The 12,395-nt window shown below is 40.8% G+C and overlaps 1 pseudogene; it reads left to right on the top strand.

Moving 5' to 3' along the window:
- Window positions 1-4,104: 4,104 nt before the first annotated feature.
- Window positions 4,105-5,160, top strand: LOC148015469 (signal peptide peptidase-like 1 pseudogene; annotated as a pseudogene).
- The last annotated feature ends 7,235 nt before the right edge of the window (window positions 5,161-12,395 follow it).

The raw sequence follows: 12,395 nt of genomic DNA, 5'->3' as shown, positions 1-12,395 counted from the left end.
ATTCCACCCTATGGTTTGGGAGATGCACCCAATTTTGTGCTCAGAGGTACTATGGGACATGCAACATTCCTACACAGTCAATCCACAAAATTCAATTACAACAAAGCCCTGATCATTTAATGTCAATTTACATAGCCTCATAGAGGGAATTGAGAGCCTTAATTTGAATCATAAATTTTGGCAATCGGAGCTTCCTAGCTCAAGATATTGCTATTTGTGTAACAGGGGGTCTAGTGGACTACACTTAGGATGGAAGGCCACAAGGGAAAAGCAAAGGCCCAACAGGACTTCCAGCATGAAATAAGGGACTTCCGTGCCTCAATAAATGATCCTAGCTCAGCCCAAGAGGATCGTGAAGACATGTTTGAAGATGGTGCCCCCGAGATGGACTTCTTGGCTATGCTTAACCATACTCTATGCCAACATGAGACCCGTCATGCCGACCGGCATCGAGAGTTGGAACGATGCCATAGGAAGATGAAAACCCACCAAGGTCAGCATCATTTCGAGATGATGGCCAAGATGGACTTGCTCATTGAGTGCATGGGTGCCCTCATCCCTGCCATCACACCCTCCTTGGCTTAGCCCAAGGAGGATGTTCCCTCCCCATGAGGCCAACCGCCCTCCTCCCTTGGAGACCGGGCGTAGCCCACAAGGTTCTGGTGGCACCCATGGATTTCTCCATAGCACTTATGAGACGGGTGAGCCCTCCACTCGATATGATGAACCCATCCTTCCCTCCCCCATTAGGAACCCTTCAAGCACAATAAGATTGTAGAAGTATTGTAAGAGACAGGACGGGAGAGAGAGAAAGAAGAGAGAGAGGGGCTGCAGAAGAGAGAGAAGAGGTGCAGAAGAGAGAGAAAGACTGTAGAGAGGAGAGAAGGAGAGAGAAAGAGGGTGACGAGGAGAGAGAAATACTAGGAGTAGAGAGAGAAAGAAGGGAAGAGGAGAGAAGAATGGCTGGCAGCCACCATGGAAGGACATGAGAGAAGGTGAAGAAGGTGAAAGGGTAGATGTATATTCATAAATTGGTACCTATGCAGTGTCCCTTACACCTTTTATACTTAGGTCAACCTGACACTAAGTATTCCCCTCCATTACAATCCATCCCCACTCAAAATAAAGTTTTTGTCCTCAAAAACAAAGATTGGACTTATTGGTATGGCCAGGTAGTGGGCTACAGAGTACTACTCTGTACAACGTTACAAGTGGGAAAAGATAGTTGGGGGGGTTTGGGGGGGGGGGGGGGTGCAAGGCTGAAATCATGTATGCAGTGTGAGCATGAGGGAAGGTGTCTCAATACAAGATGATCACTAATTCCAAACCCCGGGATCAAATGGATAACCTGCATGGTAAGCATCACCAATGTGCAGGCCATCCATACAAACGTGGGTCTCTGCACTGCCACCGGGATCAAAAGGAAAGTGGTGATCCCTTCCATGCAGTGGATTATCATCCATGAGTGAAGCTGGAATGATCATGACTGTTGACTTTTGCATCAAGTCTCTGATGAGCATCATATGATTAAACTTGGCATGTGCATGGATGTTGTTGGAAACATACAGTACTGCATACTTTGAAAATTTTCTTGCATCATTCCTGATGTGTTGCATGTCCATGATCCCAGCATTCTTGGCAATTACCAGGCACAACATCCTTGGACTGAAGGGTCTCCTCATGGGGCTGCAGTGGAATGTCCACTTGATCAGCGATCTGCTCTTGATCTTCAATCTGATCAATATGCTGCCCATGATCTCCATCATGCTGGTCATGATCTACAAGAGTCACATGATCTCCATGGTCTTCAACATGTTGCCCATGATCTGCTTGCCCATTCACTTGAGACTTCATCCATTGCGAGATTTGAAGACCAAGGTTGTCCATAGTGGCTCTCAGTTGGAGCATTTCACCCATCATTTTTGTGTGATTGGCCATTACAGCTACATGTCGTTCAGCTTGCCTCCTCTCATGTAAACATAGAGTGTGTTTAAGGGCGTTGAGGCCTATCATATCTGGTGAATGCTCTTCAACATCCATGATGTCCTAATTTGAGGCAGCTGAACTGAATGCTTTAGAGTTAGAGAATCTGCTGCTCAATAATGTTGGGTAATGATTACTGATTACTTGCTACTGAATCAGACTTTATTATTGCTGCTCTAGTTTGGTTGTTGCTCGCTGCTACTGGAAATTTCCCACTCTATGCCACTCTCACAAAGTACACACTATGCTGAAAATTCAGAAGCAGGAGTCATGTTAAACTCTCGTTTCTTCTTATCTCGCCTTGGGAGATCCAGAGTCTAAATCAAAAGATCAACAAGCCAAATATGCTACTATTGTCTATCTGGTAGTCTCCTGCCAGTCAATGCATCAGGGTGGGCTCCTGCCCACAGTCACAAATGAGCTGCAACCACAGTCACAAATGCATTCAGCACCTCTTGCCACCTTGATATGATAACTTGGGTATGTGTCCAGCTGGTTTTACTACTATGAATCAAGCTGTGAACTTTGAGTGGTTCTAAGTGGTTTGCAGGCAAGTTAACAGCATGTCAATGCATTTACTTCTTCTGCTTCAGCAGTGACCATACAACCACAAGTACATACATTTGCTGCAATTGTGAACAGTCTACATCCTGATGCTATTTGTGAGTTCTTTACCCAACCCACATGCACCTGCAAGAGGCCTCAATCTAGAGGCAGTAAATTGAATCCTCTTTGTTTTGAGGGCAGCGATCAAGGCTGGAGCAGGGAATGGTAGTCAGGCTTTTTCAAATAGTAATGGAGCTACAGGGTGGGAGCTAGCTTTAATTTAGTCGAAAAGTGATCTGTCAAAGCCAAATGGTAATACCCTTGCTGGAGGTTTTGTTAATCTACTGTTGGACATCTTGTATGATCAAACTAATCACTAGAAGGTAGCTACTACAATGGCTCTTGTAGGTAATGCCAGTGTTGGTGATCCTAGCTGTGCAAAGTCCCAATTTCTCAAGTATGTTTTTGGCTCCATACTCAGGTCTGCATTTATGTCAGTTGGCGCATCACAGGACCTTGAATGAGACCCTATTACCTGTAGATAAAATCTCCCACAAGATAATGCTCAAACTCAACTGCAGACTTTGGAGGAATAAAATCAACAGCTATGTGACACAGCACAGCGTGACAACCCCGAATGAGCTTGGGAACCCAGGTCAGCTTGTAGCATCCATGTCCTCAATCCCTATGATAATGCCTACAAAGCTTGTCTTTGAAGCATCCTCAGTTTCAAACTTCATTTTGGACCTCTAACACACTGACAAGTTGCAACCTTATAGCAAGGCAATCAGCTGTGATATATAACTGTATGTCAATACTGCTGCTTTGGCTTCCTCAAGAAATTCTACTCAAATGGCCAATGACAAACTTGCAGGAAGGAATGCACAGCAGGCTTTGTAAATATCATAATAATACGACAATCAAGTGCTCCCAGTAACTTGAATTCAAAAACAAAGAGTGGATTGCATAAAAGTGTGATGGCAGTTCAAGCTCATCATCATCATCTCTTTAATGTACGTTGTTTCTATATCAACATCCACAAATAATCATTAGATGCTATACCTCATATTGGATGCCCTGGGTATTTGTTGGCCCGGAACTAAGATCAATTGGTTGGCTGCTGGTTAACTCTTCATCCTCTACCACTGACCACCATCATTCATATCAATCAATCTAGTACAAGTAATATCAGAGGCAAGGTGCATTAAGAGTTGAGCACTTGCAGCAACCGTAAATCAGATGTAGAGCTCAAGTGCTTTTTATATGCAAGTTGTTGAGGAGCTCCATATTCTCAAAAACTCAATTTCAACCTTCTGAAGGACTTGAAAAGATCAAACCAATCAGGCAATTTCAAATACCCCTTGGCACAGCGCTCGATACGTCTCAATCAAGGGTCTTCTCTCGTGGCTAATGGGTTTATATATCACTCAACATAGGAGCAAGCAACATTAAGGAGATAATGTCTCTAACATCCAGAGCGCTGAGCCAGGCAGGGCACTGACAAATCCCCAGCACTCTCTATAGTTGCTGCTCTTCTTACTATATATAGATACCGGATTCTCTACATTCAGTGATATGGAGCCCTTGTGGAAATTGACTTACTTGCTTGAGCCGGCATCACTTGTACTGATCACGATAGCAGTGCTCGTAGTGTATTCATCTGCATAGCGGGCACTGAATTATGAAAGAGAGATGGAACGACATCGTGATTTGGTGGATTCCTCCATCACACTTGATAGCTCTCAAGCACTGATGATTCCTGTGGCTAGTTCATGCAGCTTGCTTCTGATCTTCTACCTCTTTGCATCCATGTCTCAAATTATAATGGCATTTACTGCCGTAGCCTCAGCATCTTCTTTTGCTTTCTGCTTGGCCCCATATTCTGCATCATTCAATACTCAGTTAGGACTTACAGACCCTGTGGTGACAAGATGCTGCTGGTGGCACATAACTCGAAGTGAGATGTTCCTCATCTTAGCAAGCACAGGTGTTGTAGGGGCTTGGTTGATATCGGGGCATTGGTTTCTCAATAACATATTGGGCATCTCCATTTGTATAGCTTTTGTCAGTCATGTCCGGCTTCCCAACATAAAGATCTGTGCATTGTTACTTGTGTGCCTCTTTGTTTATGACATCTTATGGGTCTTTTTCTCAGAACGTTTCTTCGGAGCAAATGTGATGGTTTCTGTAGCCATGTAGTAGGGATCGAATCCAATGCATACAGTTGCGAATACCTTGAAGCTGCCTAGTATCCATGCTATCACAAAAAAATCGGAACTCCCTGCGAAGCTCATATTTCCAAGGAATTTATTGGGAGGAGCATTGCCTGGAAGTAATGAGTATATGATGCTTGGCCTTGGTGATATGGCAATTCCTGGGATGCTTCTTGCATTAGTTCTCTATTTTGACAACCGAAAAAGCAAAGATTGCAATAATGAGTTGAATACTTTTTGGAAAGGCCAAAAGTATGTATGGTATGCTCTCGTAGGCTATGCAACAGGTCTTATTACTGCTCTTGCTGCAGGTCTGCTCACATGATCTCCATTTTTACCTCCAACTTCTGAAAATGCCTTCAATGCAGCATGTCTTCTCCTTGGGAATGTCCACTGGTTAATGCACTGCTGCGTGTAAGTCTGTACTCCTGGTACTTGTCTGCCATAGATGACCCGATTAAAGAAATAGGAAAAATTAGTTGAAATGTAACCAAACTGGGATCAAGAAGCCTAAGCTCTGATACCACTGTAAGAGAGAGGACAAGAGAGAGAGAAAGAAGAGAGACAGGGGCTGCAGAAGAGAGAGAAGAGGTGTAGGAAGAGAGAGAAAGATTGTAGAGAGGAGAGAAGGAGAGAGAAAGAGGGTGACAAGGAGAGAGAAAGACTAGGAGTAGAGAGAGAAAGAAGGGAAGAGGAGAGAGGAATGGCTGGTAGCCACCATGGAAGGATAGGAGAGAAGGTGAAGAAGGTGAAAGGACATATGTATATTCATAAATTGGTACCTATGCAATGTCCCTTACACCTTTTATACTTAGGTCAACCTGACACTAAGTATTCCCCTCCATTACAAGTATAGGGATCCTCATGTCAATCTCTTATGGGTTGAGGCTTTGATGTTACAATATGAGATGTATTTGAAGACTGCTTGACTAGCTAAGTACGTGCATCCTAAGAGGATCTGAAAAATGTTGCTCATAGAAATATGTTTGAGCAATAAACTCCTACATCCGCTCTTCAAAACCTTCACGCCTAAATTTGGTGAAGTAGAGGGGAATATCTCCAACCAATGCTCTGGGGTTCTGGCATTGTTGGCCACACATGCTACCATGAGCTCGACTACATGAAGATCGAGGTCTTTATTGTACTCTCCCTTAAAAATTGGCAATGGAACTACATTCGTTGGCGTGTCATCAACATTTCCAAGATGGATCTAGCTAGGAAGGGGATCTTGATTCGCCATTAGGACTTTTGTAAAGAGTACCACAAGGGCGTCAAAGGAGGCTTCTATTGCTAGCTTGTTCTTGGTTTTGATTTTTGCATTCTCTCTTCTCACATACCTCTGGATTTGTTCTAGTGCTTTCCTCTTTATTGTATCATTCATCAGAGAGTTGACTCCACCCAGTTTGGCTGTGCTCAACAGAAGGGAAAAAAAGGGCTTTCATGCCACTACAGAGAGGAAGATATTCTATTCTCTGAAATTATCAAAGTTCATTCTTCTAAGAATTGCCATAGTGCCATCGTTTTGGTAGCTCCAACTTTGGAGGGTCTCAATGGCATAGATTGTGAAAAACGCTCTGTCTACTAGCTTCTAGTGGGTTGCCAATTAGACAAATAGTTGTCAATACACACCGTGTCCCACCTATCTTGCTGTTGTGCATTCACGAACAAGTCCCAACTCTTTTCTTTCTTATTTTTGTAGACTTCTATTGACCATGACTCTTGGAGCTTCTTCATAATCTCCCGCTTAATAATGTTTAGAAACTCCTCAATCAAAGTCAAATCTTCCATTGATGTTCATTCTCTCTGTTTCAACTTCTTCAGTTTTCAAGGATATAGTTAGCTAGAATGATACAGCTCTTTGTAGCTTTAGAAGATAGTGTCAGGTATGATATGAATCCTTGTTGCTGATTGTTGCATTGCTCTAGAATCATGGGTGCATTGGATAGTGAGTATTAAGTCACTAAAAAGGATATTTGTGCCATTCAACATATTTTTGGGCACCACTCGGACGGTGACTACAAGCCTTTGGATGGCCAAGTCTTGACCTTGACCACTTAAGGTTGACCCACTCGGTTGTCTGACTTGGATGAGGGTCCCAAACACTGGCCAAACTTGGAACTCAAAGAGACAGTGCGCCTCGGACAATACGCGAATGCTCAGACGGGCATGCCTTGTTCAAGTCTAAATCCAATCACTTGGTTGGCCAAATACCTTAGGGAGTCCACTCAGACGGTCGAATTTGCAACTCAAACAACCGAGTCTGCAGCTCAGAGGAGTTGTCTATTTTTTACTATTTTTTTACCACTTTGGGACCTGTTAGGGCCTACTGCTAGTTGACCAGCAACCAAGGTGAAGTCCAAACTAGTAGGTGAAACCATAGAACTATTTACACTCAGAAACCTTGACCTAGCAATCCAAGGGGGGATTGAAAGGATTGACTATTGGCCACTACCTTGGATAGAGACCTAAGTTGACCTACTCGGCTAAACGCCTCTATCAGACCACCTATCACAACTCATGAAGGACACTCAAAAAATCCGCAATGGCATGAAATTGATTGGATGCAATTAACTTCATCAAATGTTCTTCTTCCTTCAATTTCTCACAATCTCTCATACATACAATATTTGCATAGAAAAATGGCTATCTTTCACTCAATCTCTCTCACACACATGCTCTCAATCACTCATACATCATGATTATCATCCAGTACAATAGAATAATACACAATAACCTTCTTTTGGTCATAAATATACCTCTCAAGAGGTATGCGTAATATTAAGAGACACCAGAGACACTACAATGACCTTTCAAGACTCACCATTGTCACTATCACTTCACTCTTCACTTCAAGCCTTCAACAACTATATATTTTCTTCTTCAAACTCTTTTGAGATTATATTATTCAATTTCCAAGATTAGAAAACTTTCCCAAACTAAATATTTATCCATCATAACATTTACAGAAACTAACAGAAGACCAAACAGAAGATATACAAAAGATCAACCAAAAATCAACAAAAAGCATAAAAACTATATAGCTCAACCAAAACCAATCCAAACCATAAAAAACCATTCAACACATACTCAACCATACTTAAACCCAATAATTCACAATCTCAACCTCTCAAACAAAAAGAAGACAAACCAAAATAAAGGCAAAACAAACCTGTCAAAACCAAATAGAGATCAAATAAAACGCACAAGCATGTCACCAATCATTCAAAAACCATTATGAGCTAATCAAACATATTTAACCCATCCCAATACACTCCAAAAGACATAAAATCAATCAATTCCACCACATAAACAATCATTCAACACCCAAAAAACAACAAAAAGTCTAATCGTTTTAGTCATCAACACATGAGTCCTAGATTAAGACACAGAATGGTGGGTTGATATTGCACCTTGGAGAAGGTGCATGATAAATACATTGGTTTGTAAAATTTTTCAAAGGATTTTTTAAATATTGTCTTTGTGTTTGTGACCATAATTTACGTGAAGGAACCAATGTTTAATGGTTAATTAAAGAAGTTGTATTTACATGTCAAACATAAATGTGTTAGGATAATTAGATAACTAAAACATACCCCAAGGAAAGCATGAGGGCGAGATCCCCAATTAGGAAAGGTCCAAGTACTTAACTACCTAGTGTGGTATCTTAGATCCTATCAATGCCATTTTAGGGAACTAGAGTCGGGACTATACCTTACGAGTAGAGGGGCCAACACCTATTACTTCTCCTCATTTTTCACTCTCTTTGAACTAAATGTAGTATTGATATGCTTTGGTTTAATTTGACTTGCAAATGCAATGTCTCAAGGATGGATTCTAGTTAAGGTGATAGGGGACCTTAACGTCAAATTAGGAACCCAAACTCAAGTTGACAATCCTTTAAATGGATTACGGACAAAACCTTTTGTTATGGATTGGACTCAAGAGAGCCTAGGTGACAAACCCTGTGTTATTCTAAGGAGTACTGGGTGATATTGCTTAGGATAATCTCTTGATGGGCCACTAAACCATGTCACTAAGGGCACAGTGAGGGGTCCTCGATCATGCACATTACAATATTATATTAGTATTTGATGCATATCACAATGGTGTCCCAATTTCATGGATAGTAACCTCCTTCTCAATACCTAAGGTCACCAAACTTTGGTTAATTGCCTTAAGGAATCACATTTTAGATCACAACAAATCATGGGAAATGAATGCATTTATGGTGGATGATGTCCAAACTAAGATTCAAGCTATCAACTATGTAATTATCTCATAGGTCATACAAAAATGTTCTAATTCTATCAGAAGGAATCGACTCTCCATCTTGTGCTACATCTCCATGGTTTGTTTCTAGACCAATGGAGAACTTACAAGGTCATGGTATACAAATGAAGACATTTGTAGTCTAATGGATACTAACTTGCTGAAGTGATGGCTTGCATGGTAGCCCTTACGCCATCATGACTTTCATCTTGACCTTCAAAGCATTATAGGTGAAACTCTTGTAACTATGTTTTGCTTTGTATCTTGATCAATCATGTTTGTCAGTCATGGTTATAACATATGCTATAGCTAGTTTTAGAAATAAGATTTGCCACAACCCATGGGATTAGGTCACTACCATCTATAATAGATGCTATAAGTAGTTTTATTATGAGAGTAAACAATGATTCATGTATTTCTATCTACACATATCAAGAACAAAGAAAAGAATAGAAAAGAAATAGGAGTGGAGAGATATATATGTGTGTGTGTGTGTGTGTGTGTGTGTGTTGAAGAGTGAAGCTTTATAGTGGAAAAATTCTATGATAACCTACAGTCATTAAGAGACAGTAGTCGTGCCATAAAGTTGCCTATAAAAATGTCAAAAAGAGAGCAAAAGTATGCATATGCCATTTTTTGATTTGCCACAACTCTGTTGCATTGCAAACACTTTTGAAGCACCCACTTTTTGGAGGATATTAGCTTGGTGTTACCAACATTTTGGGCAAAACAAGAGTGCCTTAAGCATTGTGGTGTGGTGAGATAAGTTTATTGTAGCTCTTGGAGAAAATTGCTACCCTTATAAATGTTGGGTGGGAAGGGCTCTATGAGGGAGATACATTACCCAAAGAGAATTATAATACTAAAACCCATAAAGATGGCAAGTGAAGAAAGTTGCTAGAGACATGAAGGGCATCCTCAAGTGTAGTATTTTTTGGTTTTTTATATACTTATTTCTTCTCCTTCCATGTGTTACACAAGCTAAAACCAATGCAAGGAATTACTTTTGAGATTGGTAGGTGTTCCCTAAGCAACACAAATTCTGGTTTGAGCTACAACAAAATATATGGATCAGGGAAATTGAAGCATATGATTAGCTTTTCTATAAGCACTTTGAAATGCCATATGCTGCATTCTAGCATCTTCTTTGCTTGGTTCTACCGTATTGGCTAGCAGAAGGTGAAAATGTTCCACCTACAAAAGGTGTCAAGTTTAAGCTCTCAATAGAGCCACTGATCATCACAGTATAGGACATTATAGTACAAAACACTCTAATGCCACAGAAGGACGCAGAGACAATCCAAGATAGAGGACTAGAGATGAAGAGATGGAAGAGGTGGATGTATCACCCCAGTAATAGAGGAAGTAGTGATGCAACCCATTGATTGAATAAAGTGAAAAAATCAAAGTGGGCACTGTCCCATTACCGAGTCGATTGGAGAAGCTAGTGGATCCCATAAAAGAGTTCAACGTGGTGAAAGACCTCGATACCTTGCATCCCAATTTGACAATCTAACAACTATTGTTGTTATCTCCTAGTTGCAAAAAGAGGTTAAAAAGCATTCTCTCGTGAAGACATGGACTGAGGATTTCCCACCCTACAATTGTTACCACCAAAACCAAGAAGGCCACATAGCTTGTGAAAGAAGTGGATGTGGCCAACGCCTTCTTGGATCATGGCACTCTAGAGAGTGGCATTTGGATAGAAGGCTTATTTATCGCGAGCACATTGATTGATGGAGGCCCTTCACTAAACATCATGATGGATGTGATGATGAAAGATCTAGGCATGCAAGACATGTAGCCGACTCAGTGGCTTATCAGACTAGATGATCAAAGTAGAATCAAACCTTTAGGCATCCTTCCTTACATGAAGGCCACAGTTGTAAGAAGAGATTATTGGTTGATATACCTAGTGGGAAGCCAAACTCTTATGGAACCTCTTACCCCCTATTGTGGGGAATACCATGGCTATTTGAATCATTAGTAAAGATTCATTGGTTTGAAGGAATCCTAACCCTAGGCAAGGGACCCAACAAAGTGGTGTTGAAGCTCTATGGTTGCAAAAATGATATAAATCTACCTCTATAGAAGTCTCCTTTGACTCTTCCAAAATGAAGCAGAGGAGGATGGAACCTCAACCAAAGAAGATGTTGTTAAGAAAATTTTCCCAACAAAACTTGAAGCACAGTCCCTAACAATGACCACTGTAAGCCATCTTCTGAAAGATGCAAAGTCATTGTTGATGGGTGAATACATCCTATCTAAACCAAGAATGGCTCTTGAAGTTACCTTTGATAGTAAGATAGAAGCGTGGATGTATTGTTATCCTTGCTATATGGCCACAACAAAGCCAAAGATAGAAGCAAAAACTAAAACAGACAGCATGTTCTTCTCTTACAGAGCCTCTACAGAAGCAGGGACAGATCTTTGGAAGATATGAATCCAAAGACGAAGTTAATGAAAGCAATAAAGAGCAAGAATCCCTTCCATTCAAAGAGGATGTCCATAAGGAGGATATGATTGAGGTTTTTAGAGGATAAAGAGCCTCTATTCTTGGATGGAATGACCATCATCCCTTTTGGCTTGTCAATGGTCTACAATGCATGCAAAGGATGTACACAAAGTGGAAAAGACAAATAAAAATCTCATTTACTAGTGGTTGTTATCACTCTATACCACCATCTTTTAGAAGGGATAATGATAATGAACCATACCAACAGACACCAACCCCTTAGTAGCAAAGAATCTTAGAAGGTTCATGTCATGTTACATTCCTAGATGCATTTTCAAAAGATGAGTCCTCAAGTCAAGCAGTATCCCACAACCCAAATCAGAGACAGCCCTCATACCATTTCAGCATCTAGGAGAACCAAAAGCATTGCAATCAAAAGTAGAGAAAGATGGTTCTAGTGGAGCATCAAAGGAAGAAGCTACTCCCTTGAAGGAGTTTGATCTATATCTAAAAGCAGTTCGTGGAACCTTCATCAAAGAGCTAGAATGTGAAAAGCAATTGACATTTATCAATGCAGATGGCACAAAAAGGCATCTCAAAGTGGAAAACACTCTTCCAAAAGAGGAGTTATTAAATTTTTGTAACATGTTGAAGGAGAATTTGAATGTGTTTGCTTGGTCTTAAAAAGACTTAAAGGGGATTAATCCTACTATGTGTCAATATCACATCAACTTGGAGCCTAATGCCAAGTCTATACAGCAATGTTAGAGGCGTATGAATCCCAATTATTTGGCCCTAGTTAAGATAGAGTTATTGAAGCTCTTAGAGGCTGAATTCATCTACCCATTGGCCAAAAGGGAATGGGTTTTACCTATTGTGCTTGTATCCAAGAAGAATTTAAAACTCCAAATCTATGGAATTTCTATAAG

The sequence above is a fragment of the Lygodium microphyllum genome, chromosome 24, assembly GCF_053477565.2.
Source record: "Lygodium microphyllum isolate KBCC chromosome 24, Lygodium_microphyllum_v1.1.10, whole genome shotgun sequence".
In the NCBI taxonomy this organism is placed as follows: domain Eukaryota; kingdom Viridiplantae; phylum Streptophyta; class Polypodiopsida; order Schizaeales; family Lygodiaceae; genus Lygodium; species Lygodium microphyllum.
This window is presented reverse-complemented; position numbering and strand designations above follow the sequence as displayed.